The sequence below is a fragment of the Capra hircus genome, chromosome 17, assembly GCF_001704415.2.
Source record: "Capra hircus breed San Clemente chromosome 17, ASM170441v1, whole genome shotgun sequence".
In the NCBI taxonomy this organism is placed as follows: domain Eukaryota; kingdom Metazoa; phylum Chordata; class Mammalia; order Artiodactyla; family Bovidae; genus Capra; species Capra hircus.
The window spans coordinates 21,793,816-21,807,913 of record NC_030824.1 but is presented as its reverse complement, the minus strand read 5'-3'; the positions used below and the strand labels follow the sequence as shown (position 1 = coordinate 21,807,913).

Sequence of the window (14,098 nt, the reverse complement as noted above, 5' to 3'; positions counted from 1 at the left end):
CATTCCTGTGTCATCAGATTTCTCTCTTTCCAGAACAGCAGTGTGATATGATAACCCAGAACCCAGGTTTTAGGAACAGTCTTCCTGTTTCAAAAGCTACCCAGGGAGAGTCAATTTTCCTAGTCTGTAAAATGGGTATAATGCTTTCTATAACTCATACTGTTGCCTTGATTAATAGTAATAAGACATTTTGAACATGTCAAGGTACATGCGGCACATAGTTGGTGCTCAATTAAGAGTAACTATTGCTTTATTACTCACAGGTCTTTGTTCTCCCTAGCAAACTCCTTCCCAGCCTTCAAAACCCCATTTCAATGTTATCTTTACTTGAAAGCCTTCCCTGATGAAACATTTTCCTCTTGGGAGAATTAGCTCTTTGTCTAAATATATAATCATATCACTTTTAAATACTTCCTCTTAGCATACAGGAACATGGTCAGCTAATATCTCTCAGCTTCACTGTAAATATCTTGAAGGTAAGTGATGGGTACCTTTTGTATGCCTTATACCGAAAATCAAGGAGAGGGCCCAAAGCACAGATGGTACTTGAGTAACTGTATACAATGCTTCTTCCAGTAGCCACATATGGATGTGAGAGTTGGACCATAAAAAAGGTTGAGCGCCAAAGAAAGTTTCTTGGACTGCAAGGAGATCAAACCAGTCAATTCTAAAGGAAACCAATTCTGAATATTCACTGGAAGGACTGATGTCAAAGCTGAAGCTCCCATATTTGGCCACCTGATGTGAAGAGCGGACTCATTAGAAAAGACCCTGATGCTGGGGAAGACTGAGGGCAAGAGGAGAAGGGGATGACAGAGGATGAGATAGTCAGATGGCATCACTGACTCAACGGACATGAGTCTGAGCAAGCTCCGGGCGATGGTGAAGGACAGGGAAGCCTGGCGGGCTGAAGTCCATGAGGTTGCTAGGAGTCAGACACGACTGGGTGACTGAACAAAAGCGCAATGATAAAAGAGAATTCTACAACAAGGACCTACTGTGTAGCACAGGTGAATCCTCTCAGTGTTCTGTAATAACCTATATGGGAAAAGAACCTGAGAAAGAATGGGCAGATGTAGATGGATAGCTGAACCACCTTGCTGTACACCTGAGACTAAAACAACACTGTGAACCAAGTAGATCCTAATATAAAATAAAAAATAAATTAAAAAACATGAACTCTGGGAGGGTGAGGTGGGTGGGGCTGATCATGTGCAGGTGACATGGGTCGCTGGAGGAAGATGGTAGCAAATTCTTGGCGAGAGAAGGTCTGAATGTTTACCCGCCTCCCCTTTAACCCTGAGCCTGCCAAAGCCCCCTTCCCTCTCCCCATGTCCCACCTAGAAGCAGACACATCTCAGGAGAGTTGGTCTGGCTAAGATATTTTTAAAAATATCTCTGCATAATGGAAAGAAGGTTGTGTTATTATGGGCAAACCTTATGGAAAGTTATTTTTTCCCCCAAAGCCCTTAGAATTGTTATCTTTCAGATAAGGCTAAAAGAAGGTAGCAATAAGTCAAATTCTATGAAAATTCTATCTCCCGTTTTACTGACTGCCACCCACTGGAAGCAGATGCTCTCAGAAGGGTGCCTGGTCCAGTCAACTTTCTATTTTATGCTCTGGACATTTAGACACTGGACCGTGTGACTCTGGCCCTAGGTGACAATCATTCAACCCTTTTATTTTCTTTAGATGAAAGGGCAAGGAGATATGTTGACTGAGCCAGCTTAATCTATAAATTAGATGATTTGCTACATTATGATCATCCAAAGCAATTCTGGAATGCCGCTCCAGCTCTTCCGAGTCATACTTCAGGGCACAAATACATATGGATGGACCCGCTGGCGCTAATGCTATTTCTGATTTCTAGTGTTAGAGCAAAGCCAGCTCTATCGTTTCTTTGCCAACGTCTCAGAGCATGCAAGTGGGCTCGTTTCTCAAGGCTGCGTAAAATGAGACAGAAACGAATCGTCCCTGGCATTTACCTTGTTAGAAAAACACAAAATCGGACTGCCTTCACCTTCATGCAGAGAAAATCTTTTTTGTCCTCTGACAAATACTTCAGGAGTTTGGGGAAGCTATCTGGCATCCCATTTGTCTCAACATCTCTTAAACTGAAAAACAATCACAAACTCTAAATTTAAATGAGGAATTTGGGACTAACAAATACACACTCATGTATATAAGATGGATAATCAACAAGGACCTAGTATATATCACAGGGAACTATACTCAATATCTTGTAAAAACCTCCAATGGGAAAGAATCTGAAAGTATATATACACGCATGCATGTTCAGTCAGTTGTGTCTGACTTTTTCGACCCCATGGACTGTAGCCCTCCAGGCTCTTCTGTTCATGGGATTCTCCAGGCAAGAATACTGGAGCAGGTTGCTATTTCCTCCTCCAGGGAATATTCCTGACCCAGGGATTGAACCTGAGTCTCCTGTGTCTTCCGCATTACAGATGGATTCGTTACCCATTGAGCCATTGGGAAAGCCATATTCCTCTCTCCTCTCCAAAGCTGTCAACATACTGTTCTCAAAAATGAGCCCCTGGGTCTAAAGGGGTCGCAGATATGAGACTGGGCTTTTATGACATCCTGCCCAGGCCACTCAGGGATCGTCTGTTATCAGAGTTGATGGGGGGACAGTGCCCCTGCCTGCCTCCTCCCAAGATGGAAAGTGAGAATATTTATGGTTGCATGGGAGCAGGAAACCGCAAGCAGCTTAGCCATTTTCTTCAGTTTCTGATCCTGGAAATGAACTCCTCTAAATCCAATTTGGAAGACAGGCCTCTGGGGTACCAGATTTGGATGTTTGATTTGAGCTGATCCTATTATGAGACAGGAAAAAAATCCATGCTTCTACTTAATGGATCAATTTAAGAAGCAGTTGTCTTTATCAGGAAAGCAGATAGAGAATGGTGGGGGATAGAGACAGTTCCTGAACCAGGGAATTTATATTGTTCAGTGTTCAAGGGGCTTGCTAATGCCAGAGCTGATCTAATTTTTTTTTTTTTACCCCACCTCCTAAGTGGCACAGTGGTTAAGAATCTGCCTGCCAATGCAGGAAAGGCAAAAGACACCGTTCAATGCCTGGGTTGAGAAGATCCCCTGGAAGAGGAAATGGCAACCCACTCCGGTATTCCTGCCTGGAGAATCCCATGAACAGAGGAGCCTGGTGGGCTGTGGTCCATGGGGTCTCAAAGACACAACTGTGCATGCATACATGCACAGGCTACTTGCAAGATCTTAGTTCCCAGACCAGGAATCGAACCTGCGCCCTGCAGTGGAAATGTGGAATCCTAACCACTGGACTGCCAGGGAATTCCTCTAATTTCCACACTGGCATGCTGTGATGGAATTTGGAAATGATTTTCATCAGTGATGCTATAAATGCTGAAACTCCCCTGCCCATCCCAGAAAGCAAAAGGCATGTGATGTCAGGAGATGAGATGCTGGCTATACCTCGAAACCACTGAGTTGGATGACTGTTCTCACTTGACAGAAGCTCCAAGAAGCTGTGTCCCTCAAAGATCCTCAGCTAGAAGGGGGGAGAACTTGGACTCACTACCTGGCCCCGAATTTCCTTCAACGGTTCCTCACTAACTCAGCCACTGAATATCTCAGATTTTTGTGCAGTTTCCCAAGAGACCTGGGAAATGGTATTCAGAATCCCCTGATCAGTTGCTGCTTCATTTTTAAAAAAAATTTTATCGGATGCTGGGAAACATTAAGGGCGGGAGGAAAAGGGGATGACAGAGGATGAGATGGTTGGATGGCATCACCGACTCAATGGTCATGAGTTTGGGTAAGCTCCAGGAATTGGTGATGGACAGGGAGGCCTGGCGTGCTGTGGTTCATGGGGTCACAAAGAGTCGGACACGACTGAGCGACTGAACTGAAACTGACCCTGAATAGTTGCTTTACCGTGTTGGGCTAGCTTCCACTATACAGCAAAGTGAATCAGCTCTGTGTGTGCGTATGTTCAATTGCTCATTGTGTCCAACTCTTTGCAGTCTCATGGACTGTAGCCCACCAGACTCTTCTGTCCTTGGGATTTTCTGGGCAAGAATACTGGAATGGGTTGTCATTTCCTCCTCTAGGGGATCTTCCTGACCCAAGCATCGAACGGATATATATATATCCTTCTTTCTTGGATTTCCTTCCCATTTAGGTCACCACAGGGCATTGAGTAGAGTTCCCTGAGCTGTATACAATAAGTTCTCATTAGGTATCTATTTTATATATAGTAGTATATATGTGAGGTCCAGTCTCCCAGTTCATCCCACCCCTCCTTCCTCCCGTGCTGCTTCATTTTGAAATGGACTCTTTACTTAGACAAATGACCTAATAGCTTATGCAGGATGGCAGACCCAGTCCATCACACACAACAGCTGTGATTAATTAGTTATGTATATATATTTGGCTGCCCTGCGTCTTCATTGCTGCATGCCGACTTTCTCTAGCGGGGGCTTCTCTTGTTGAGCACAGGCTCCACTGTTGGGGCCCAGGGGCTTAGTTGCCCCAAGGCACTGTGGGATTTTCCCAGACCAGAGATCAAAGCTATGTCTCCTGCCTTGGCAGGTGGATTCTTAACCACTGGACTACCAGGGACGTGCCACGATTAGCTTTTTGACCCAAGGAAGTCTGGCATGTGTCTGTGACAGCCACTATGCCTTCCTTTCCACACCGTGTCCTGACTCTGAGACCCTTTGCACCTGCAGTTCTCACAACCACCCTGGGAAGTGAGAAGGGAAGAGACTACTGCACATAAAGAGACCTGGAACTGAGACAGGGAGGTCAGCTGGCTCGACCAAGGTCATGCCTGAAGTTTAACATAGTTCTGCCAGAAGGGGAATCTGAGTCCCTATCTCTTCTTCCTTCTGGGAGTTTCTCTCTTTCTATAAACAGGAAATTACATGAGCCTCACCGGCACACCTCCACCTGCAGTTCAGTGCTCAGCAAGGAACAGATTTTGAGATCCACACCCCTGGCCTCGATCTTTCACTAAATGATTTCCTTAAAGTTGTTACTGATTTTACTATGGGGACTAATTCCAACTCTTCTGTTACTGTGATGACTAAATATAAAAATCTATAGAAATCATTTAAATACACAAAACACGGCCCTCCTCTGAGCTGTTGCATTTGCTGTTCCCCTGCCTGGAACTGCCCCCCTCTGGGCCCCCATCCAATCTTTGCCAACTTGGCCCCTTCTCTGCTGTGGGATTCGGACACCCCTCCTGGCAGGGTCTCCCTGAGTAGCCCTTTTCTCTACAGTAGCCCCACCCACTCCAGCTTCTGATCCCATTACCTGGTATTGTTTTCTTTTTGACATCTGTCACTGACTGTGGGTTCAGGAGCTTTCCAGGTGGAATCCATCCATACCCAGAAGGCAGGGACAGACTGATGGAAGAGGTAGCCACTCCAGATGGACAGGTGGTGGTTTAACTAGCAGGTAACTTCCTCCAGGGCTGGTCTTCAGTGTACAGGGACCAGGTCTTCACCTCCCCTCTGCCAGCCTGTGGCATCTGAGAGTTTATAGAGAGGCCTTCCTGGGGTTTAGTCACCCTCAGCATCCCAGGTCATTACGCCTGCTCTTTTGAGGTGCATCCTTGAAATGGCTCTCATGAAAGGGCATACAGTCCTTCTAACTACTAATCTCTGTTTGGAAAAAAAAAAATACACACAAAACCTAAACATGCCAGTCAGTTCCCTAGAGATTGTATTAAATCAGTGGCTGCCATCTGAATTATGGGAGAATGAGCAGGCTTTCCTGTTCCTTAGGTATAATGTATATATCCCAGTCTTTCTGTCTATAAAAGCAAATCCAAAATAATGGATTACCTTCCCCGCCAATGAAATCTGGTCACAGAGGGCCACCCCACGCCAGTCTTCATCCAGCTGATTTCATCCATCTGGAGAAGCATAAACCGTGTTCTTTGTCTGAATGTCAGTTTCACCTCAGCATAGTTTCTGGTTCTGTCTGTCAGCTTCACAGATTTCAGACATATGTTTCACCTCTCTATTCACTTGTTACCTCTCTTGAGCGGAGGCGGGAACAGGGCCGACTCCTATTAGAGAAGGCAGAGCAGACTAAAAGGAATGATCAGAGCTGACCCTCAAGGTCACCTAGTGGGTCCCCACATCCTGTGTCAGCCCTTGATGCTATGTCTAGAGAGCAGACAGACCTGAAAGACGGGTTAGTAAGACACACCCTGAAGAGGAAAGGGGATGGTTGGACTGACCAGGTCACAGCTGGAACCAGTTACCTGCAGACTCAGGGCATCCTAGGACCCGGTACCCACAGGTCCCCTGTGCCCTGCAGACTACTCTGATGAGGGCCTTTTATTAATATTAGTGGCCTCATCCTTTCCACACACCCCCACCCCTAGCTCATACCTTGCCTGGATCTTATAGAAACATGGCTGATGCTTGTACAGAGGAGTGAAGTCAACCAAGTGGAGACTGGTGTGAGGTGACCCTCTGTGATGGTAACCCATCATCTGGATCCACTTCTGTAGACAGGGAAACTGTACATTATACCATACACATTATGCCTAATAAACAGGAAAACCTGCTCATTCCCTCATAATTCAATGGTGGTCACTGATTTAATACAATCTCTAGTCATCACTGTGGTCTCTGTTCAAATACATCAGGCCCTTTCCGTGCCTCTCCTCCCCCACTTCCCCGCTCAGTGGGAACCAGACATTCGCCTCCACAACAGTGAGTCTCTCCACCCTTGGCTGCTTCCGGCAGCCCTTCTCAGTCTCTGAGGTCATCTATTCACTGGCTTGTCAGGGTGGGTCTCCTATTCTACACTGTGAACTCCACGAGCGTGAGTCTTGGCTCTCCTAGCTTAGTACTGTGTCCAGAGGGCCCCATACAGAGCCTTGACTCAGTAGGTGCTCGGTTATTACTAATTGAAGAAGTAAGCAAGTCTGAGTTAATACAGAGCAAACTGTTATTTCCACCTCTGCAGATACCTCCTCAGGCAGATCACCTGATTGGCGTCTTTAAAATAGTGACCCTTTCAACACTTAATGGCGTAAATAGTATAGGGCTGACCCTGCCTTCTGCCTTTCTGGTACCTTATCTACCCACCTTCTTCGCAGTACAGCTCCATTTGATCCGATAGCATGTGAATGTCCTTGATCTCAGAAAAATTACTCCCTTCTGTAGCTCAAAACATCAGTCATAATCAGTGTCAGCCAACAAGGGTAACCTCGGTTCTCCAGGGCAATGATCTGCTGGAAGTCAGGCTCAGCTCTGGCCAATGAGATACGATCAGAAGTCTTATGGAATGCCTTTGCCTTCCTGAAAGAAAATAATAATAGTAATAATAATAGTGATCACTGTGTACTGAAAGTGAAAGTGTTATTCACTCAGTCTTGTCTGACTCTTGCAACCCCATGGATTGTAGCCCACCAGGCTCCTGTCCATGGATTTCTCCAAGGCCAGAATACTGGAGAGGGTTGCCATTTCCTCTTCCAGGGGATCTTCCCGACCCAGGGATTGAACCCATGTCTCCTGTATTACAGGTGAATTCTTTACTCACTGAGCCACCTGGGAACTTATAGACAAAAGCATTCCTAATCAGCACAGGCTGGCTAAAGACAAGGATAAAAAATACTATGAGCCATCCCTCCCAATGACTTAGTAAAGCCCAGGTCAGGAAAAATAAACAAGAAGGACCAATGGGATATTAGCACTCTGCAAAAGGGGGTTAGAGGAGAGATAGGGAAGAGAGAAGGTGGAAGAAACATTAGTTGACCTGAAAAGCTCATTCTGCAATTCTGTTAGGAAGGATAGGGCTAGAATAAATTTACTGTGAGATACAGGGAATATCTGATGTAATACCACACTGGGTGGTACAGCCTCTTCATTGGAAGTTAAAAATGGACTTTCATGTATGTAAATTAAGCTTCTAAATCTTTCTCCACAAATCCAGGTACACTCTTGAGAGCCGAGAATCACAGCCGCTGGGTGCCTTTGTTTGACGGATCCCTCTAAATCTTCCTAATGTTTTGAATTGCATGGCACTTTATCTCATGTCTGAGTCCTCATCTCTTTCATCCCTCCCCTCTGAACTTCTCCAGGCATCCCTAAGTTGAAAGAAACAGGCAAAGAGAATCGTCTTTCTGCTTTAAAAGTTACCACTTTATTCACCCTTGATCAATTTCTCAGCATGAATTATAACTCATAAAATGATTCCTCACTCTTTATCTCAGCTGCTATCACCCATGCTGCGTAATTCTTCAAAGGACTGTGCTAATTGCTTTTTTTCCTCTCCTTTTCTCTAAAATTGAAAAGAAACAGTCTCTACAATACAGGTGCACTTTCTTCCTGATTCCTAACAGCAAGCGTCTCGAGAACCCGCAGGTAGATGGGACTTGGGTCAGATTTTGACGGTCTTCTCATCTTCATGGCAGTGCTGCTGCACTGGCTTTATAAAGTCACACGTGCAGATGTCCAGGGTAGTTGAAGGTCAGTGACATTAATAACAACAACAACAAAAAGGATGTGGGTCTGGTGGCTCAGATGGTAAAGAATTTGCCTCCAATGCAGAAAACCCAGGTTCGATCCCTGGGTTGGAAAGATCCCCTGGAGAAGGGAACGGCAACCACTCCGGTATTCTTGCCAGGAGAATTCCATGGACAGAGCCTGGAGGGCTACAGTCCATGGAGTCACAGAGTTGGATGCAACTAAGCAACTAACACTTTCACTTCTAAGTGATGATGCAGAAAAGCTCAGTTCCCTGATCAGAACTAGAAATCCTGGGGAAGAAAGAACAGTGACTTTATCTCATCCAGTCTCCTTCCTTTACAAAGAGTGTGCACTTCTCTGAGGCTTTGGGGATCCCTGCCCAGTGTCACCCAGGGATCTGTCTCTGAGCCTTTGAGGACGGCTGATGGACACTCACTCACGATGGACAGATACTGTGGTAACAGGTAAGCCTGAGCTCAGACCTGAAGACACAGAGTCCTCACCACCGTTGTCCAGACGCTGTTATCCTCAGGTACACAGTTTACTCTAGACATGTCTTCAAAGCATGACTTGCATGGGCTTCCCTGGTGGCGCAGTGGTAAAGAATCTGGCAACCAATGCAGGAGACACGGGTTCAACCCCTGGTCCAGGAAGATGCCACATGCTAAGCCCAGGAGCCTGTGCTCTTGAGCCTGGGAACCGCGACTACTGAGGTCCACACTCTAGAGCCCGTGCTCCATCACAAGAGAAGCCACCACAATGCGAAGCCCACACACCTCAACTAGAGAGTAGTCCCCGCTCCCAGCAACTAGAGAAAAGCCCCGCAGCAATGAAGACCCAGCAAACCAATAAAGAAATAAAGTTATTTTTAAAAAATGACTTCCTTGATACTTTTCTATAAGCCAACTCAAGCCTAACTTCCCAGACGAACTAAACCTATTGTAAGTTTCTAAGAATTAAAAGTCTAAGTCAGATTTCTAAGTCTGATGGGTTAGCTTCATTTTGTTTTTTTTCTAATGTATTTACATGATAGGAATATACGCATATGTGATATACACACACGTATCGATACACTTTCACACACAAACACATATACACCCTCCCTGTGCACTATTTAGCTTATTTTTTTACTTTGTGTGTGTGTGTTCTTTATTTTTATTTTTTGGCCACGTGGCATGGGTTGCGGGATCTTAGTTCCCTGACTACTCATTGAACCCGAGCCTCAGCAATGAAAGCGTGGAATCCTAACCATGCATCACCAGGGAATTCCCAAACCACTGCTTCAAGCTGAAAAGTCATCATTACTTAACTCCAGTTGAATCTAAATTTTCATCATATGTAAGTAAAATAAAACTAAAAGCTTAGTAGGGTACTAGCCACAACACAGCAAGTGAGCAAAGGAAAGATACACAAAATCTGTCTCTCAAATCAGCACATAAGACCTCCTATCTGGTCAGTGTCTCCTTTCAGTCTTCTAGGTTAAGATTACTGAATAATCCAGCATGTCTGGAAGATTCTAAAAGGCTTTATCCCACGCGGTAGAGAGAGCTGAAATCCAGTTCCAAGGAAAGGATGGCTTGCATTTTTCCCAGCTTTTCTTCACAACTTTTGGTCTGTTGCTCAGGTGTGTCTGACTCTTTGCAGCCCTCATGGACTGCAGCACACCAGGCTTTAGTGTCCTTCACTATCTCCTGGAGTCTGTTCAAACTTCTGTCTATTGAGTCAATGACACCATCCAACCATCTAATCCTCTGCCCGCCCCTTCTCTCCCTGCCCTCAATCTTTCCCAGCATCAGGGTCTTTTCCAATGAGTTGGCTCTTTGCATCAGGTGGCCAAAGTATTGGAGCTTCAGCTTCAGTTTCATCATCAGTCCTTCCAATGAATGTTGAGGGTTGATCTCCTTAAGGATTGACTGGTTTGATCTCCTTGCTCTTCACAATAGAAAAGGAATACACACAAGTTCTACCTGTTAGTGATGCAGGGAAAAAACATCACCATGCCACCCTTACGTTACACTGCAGAATGTGAGAGGGACAATAAGGGGTGGGTGGGACTCTGGGGTCCCTCAACTGGAGAGGCACAGAGCCTCTTAGGCAATAATCAGAGAGGTCGACTTCAAAACAACTGGGCAGCCAAACCAACCTGCTGCTTGCCATCCCAGCTCACATTGTTTATCTCCATTTTGATAGCAACGTGTCACAACAGGCTGCCAAGTGTATCTTCTGCAACGGCACCTCTATTTATAGTTCCTAGAAAATGATTTATTCTTGGAAACTTCCTAGGGGTAACTTTTCTGTCTGCCAAAAGCAACTTAAAAAAATTTATTTGAGTATAGTTGATTTACGATGTTGTGTTAGCTTCAGGTGTAGAGCAAAATGAATCACTTATACATACATATATATTAACTTTTTTAAGATTCTTTTCCCATATAGGTCATGACAGAGTATTCCAAAAGCAGCTTTAAAAGGATCACCAGTCACAATGAACGTAACTGACATAGAATCTCTGTTCCAGTCCAGAATCCTCCAGATGCTTTGCTCAGATCAACTCAGCCTACATGGAAAAACTATCTCAGGGCTGCCCCTCTCCTTTAAAAAAATTTGGCTGTACTGCACGTGGGATCTTAGCTCCCCGATCAGGAATCAAACTGGAGCCCCCTGAACTGGAAGGCAGAGACTCAACCGCTGGACCACCGGGAAAGCCCCCAGGGCTGCCCTTCAAGAGGTTTCAGCCTTTTCCCTGACAGCATCACCTCCCACCTGGATGAAAACAGCATCCTCCACAGTAGAACCCCACTTTGCACTCTTCTGGTCCTCGAATCTCCTCCCCACACAGCAACCCGACTTCCAGACTGAACTGTTTCAAGTAAACCAAAGACAAAGTCACTCTTCTGCTCAAAAACCTCCAGTCACTTCCTACTGTTCTTGGGGAGGGGGTACTTTTAGGGGAAAAAAAGCAAACTTTTCTATGGTCCTAGGAAGTCCCACACCATTGGGTATCTGCTTGCATCCCTAATCTCATTCTGTTCATTTCACCGCCTACAAGACCCACGGTCTTGTCCTACTTCCTGAAATAACAGGCTCCCTCCTGTTTCCGAGCCCTGGCCCATTCAGTTCCCACAGCAGTGAGCTCTTCTCCCACACTACCTTGTAATCAACTTGTAGGATGCAGCTTAAAGCCATGTTCCCATTAAAGTGGATTGTTTCAAACTGTCTATTGAAATGAACGGCAGCATTTCCTTTTCATCCATGCAGGGATCTCAAGAAGCAAGAACTTTGCAGAGCAGAACTGCAGTGAATGGCCCCAAAACCTCACTCCCTTCTTAGGGGTAAGGCACCTAGAGCCCACGGCCACCGGGTAACTAGGTCCCCGGGGGCCACATCCTCCCCCATGTATTTAGTTCTTTGGAAGCAAAAGCGGAAGAAAGGATGGGCAACAAAGGAAAGGGATGTTCTCCCTGCCACAAATGCAGTGAAATGCCTTCACCAAATGTGCTTATCAAACATTTACCATGTGTCAAATGGTATTATCAGCTTCCCAGGTGGCTCAGTGGTAAAGAATCCGCCTGCCAATGCAGGAGATGCAGGTTGGATTCCCTGGGTCAGGAAGGTCCCCTGGAGAAAGAAATGGCAACCAATTCCTGTATTTTTCCCTGCGAAATCCCATGAACAGAGGAGGCTAGGAGGCTACAGTTCATCGGGTCACAAAGAGTCAGCCACAACTTAGCCTCTAAGCTACAGCAGTAAAAATGCTATTTTAAAAACTTTTAGGGAGGTATGCATGATATAAGATAGAATGCATGTATTTAAAATATATTGTTTCATAAGTTTTGACCTATATATAAGCCTGGGAGTTTCGGACTGAAATTGAGATAAGGATAAAGAAGCTTGCTTACTTACTTGTGCCACTCTGTCATCCCTCCACCCCATCCCTCTCTGGGACCCTCACCCCAGTTTGTACACAACTGCTGATCTGAGTTCTGAAGCTATGGATTTATCTGCATCGTCTATAATTTCATAAAAGTGGAATCATCTTCTGCATGACTTCTTTAAAAAAATGTTGTCTGTGCTGGGTCTTCATTGTGGCTCAAGTGCTTCTCTAGTTGTGGCCCGCAGGCTTAGTCGCCCTGCAGCATGTGGGATCTCAGCTCCTGGACCAGAGATTGAACTCAGGTGCCCTGCAGTGGAGGGCGGATTCTTAGCCACTGGACTGCCAGGGAAGTCTCTGCATGACCTGTATTCAGCACAATTATTTTCAGATCCATCCATGTTACAGCATGTATCAGCAAATGTTCTTTGATTGTTTAGTTGCATTTCCCTGTATGAATACACCACTGCTTGTTTATCTATTCACCTGCTGATGGGTGTTTGTGTTTTTTCCAGGTTTTGGCAAGTGCAAACAGGCTGCTATCAATATTCATGAATAAGTTTTCATATGGATAGCCCATTTCATTTCTCTTAGGTAAATATATAGAAATAGAAAGACTAGATCATAGAGTAGGTGTATATTTAACTGAAAAAGACAAAACAGTCATTTTCCAAAGTGGTGCACTATTTACAATAACCAAGACATAGAAATAACCAAAATGTCCAACAACAGATGAATGGATAAAGAGCATATGGTACGTATATACAATGGAATATTATTTAGCCAAAAAAAATTGAAATAATGCCATTTGCAGCCACATGATGGACCTAGAGATTATTATAGTAAGTAAGTATAGAAAAAGACAAATACCATACATAATTGATATGTGTATTCCAAAATATAACACAAATAAACATATCTATGAAACAAAACCAGACTCATAGATGTAGAGAACAGACTCATTGCCAAGGTGGGGGTAGGGAAGGGAATAACTGGGAGGTTGGTGTTAGCAGATGTAAGCCAGTGTATATATATAGGATGGATAAAAAACAAGGTCTTACTGTGTAGCACAGGGAACTATATTCAATATCCTGTGATAAACCATAATGGAAAAGAATATGAAATATATATACGCATAACTGAATCATTTATTTATAGCAGAAATTAAATACAACACTGTAACTCAATTAGACTTCAATAACATTTAAAAACACACAAATGGCTGTATCATTCTACCCTTACCCCAGCAGAAAGTTCCCATCCCTCCCCGTCCTCACCAACTTGGAATGGTATCTTTTCTTAAACTGTAGCCATTCTGAAGGCTGTGGAGTGGTGTCTCACTATGGCGTTAACATGCATTTTCTTAATGGCTAATGATGTCCAGCATCTTTTTTCCGTTCACGCATCCACTGGCCAACCACCCATTCCACCATATTAGATGCTTGTTATTAGCTTCACAAATGCAGCCCTGTGAGTGGATGTCATGCAGCAATGGCTGAGGGATCAGACCAGCCACTGCCTGTGGGAGAAAGCTGAGTAGACAGGCAGTGAATTGAGAGTTAAGTGAGAAATGCAAGTGGTTTCTGCCAAATGACTCGTAATTGTGGGTCATCTGAAATGAATGGGCCCCCCGGATGAGAGGGTGCATGTCCTGTCCGAGATGATGACACTGTGATGGCCCATGAGACTATAAATAGTAAAGCTCCCATCCTAGAGGTCTTTCTTTTCCACACTGGA

At 44.8% G+C, this 14,098-nt stretch overlaps 1 long non-coding RNA gene across 1 annotated transcript in view; it reads right to left on the bottom strand.

Annotated features, from left to right (window-relative positions):
* The window catches only part of LOC108637874, a 46,731-nt gene that overhangs the window by 13,048 nt on the left and 19,585 nt on the right, over positions 1-14,098 (bottom strand). The window contains exons 2-3 of the long non-coding RNA XR_001919383.1: positions 7,111-7,323; positions 5,318-5,667 (exon numbers count right to left, since the gene is read on the bottom strand). This is a non-coding gene — a long non-coding RNA (uncharacterized LOC108637874). The remainder of the gene's footprint in view (positions 1-5,317; positions 5,668-7,110; positions 7,324-14,098) is intronic.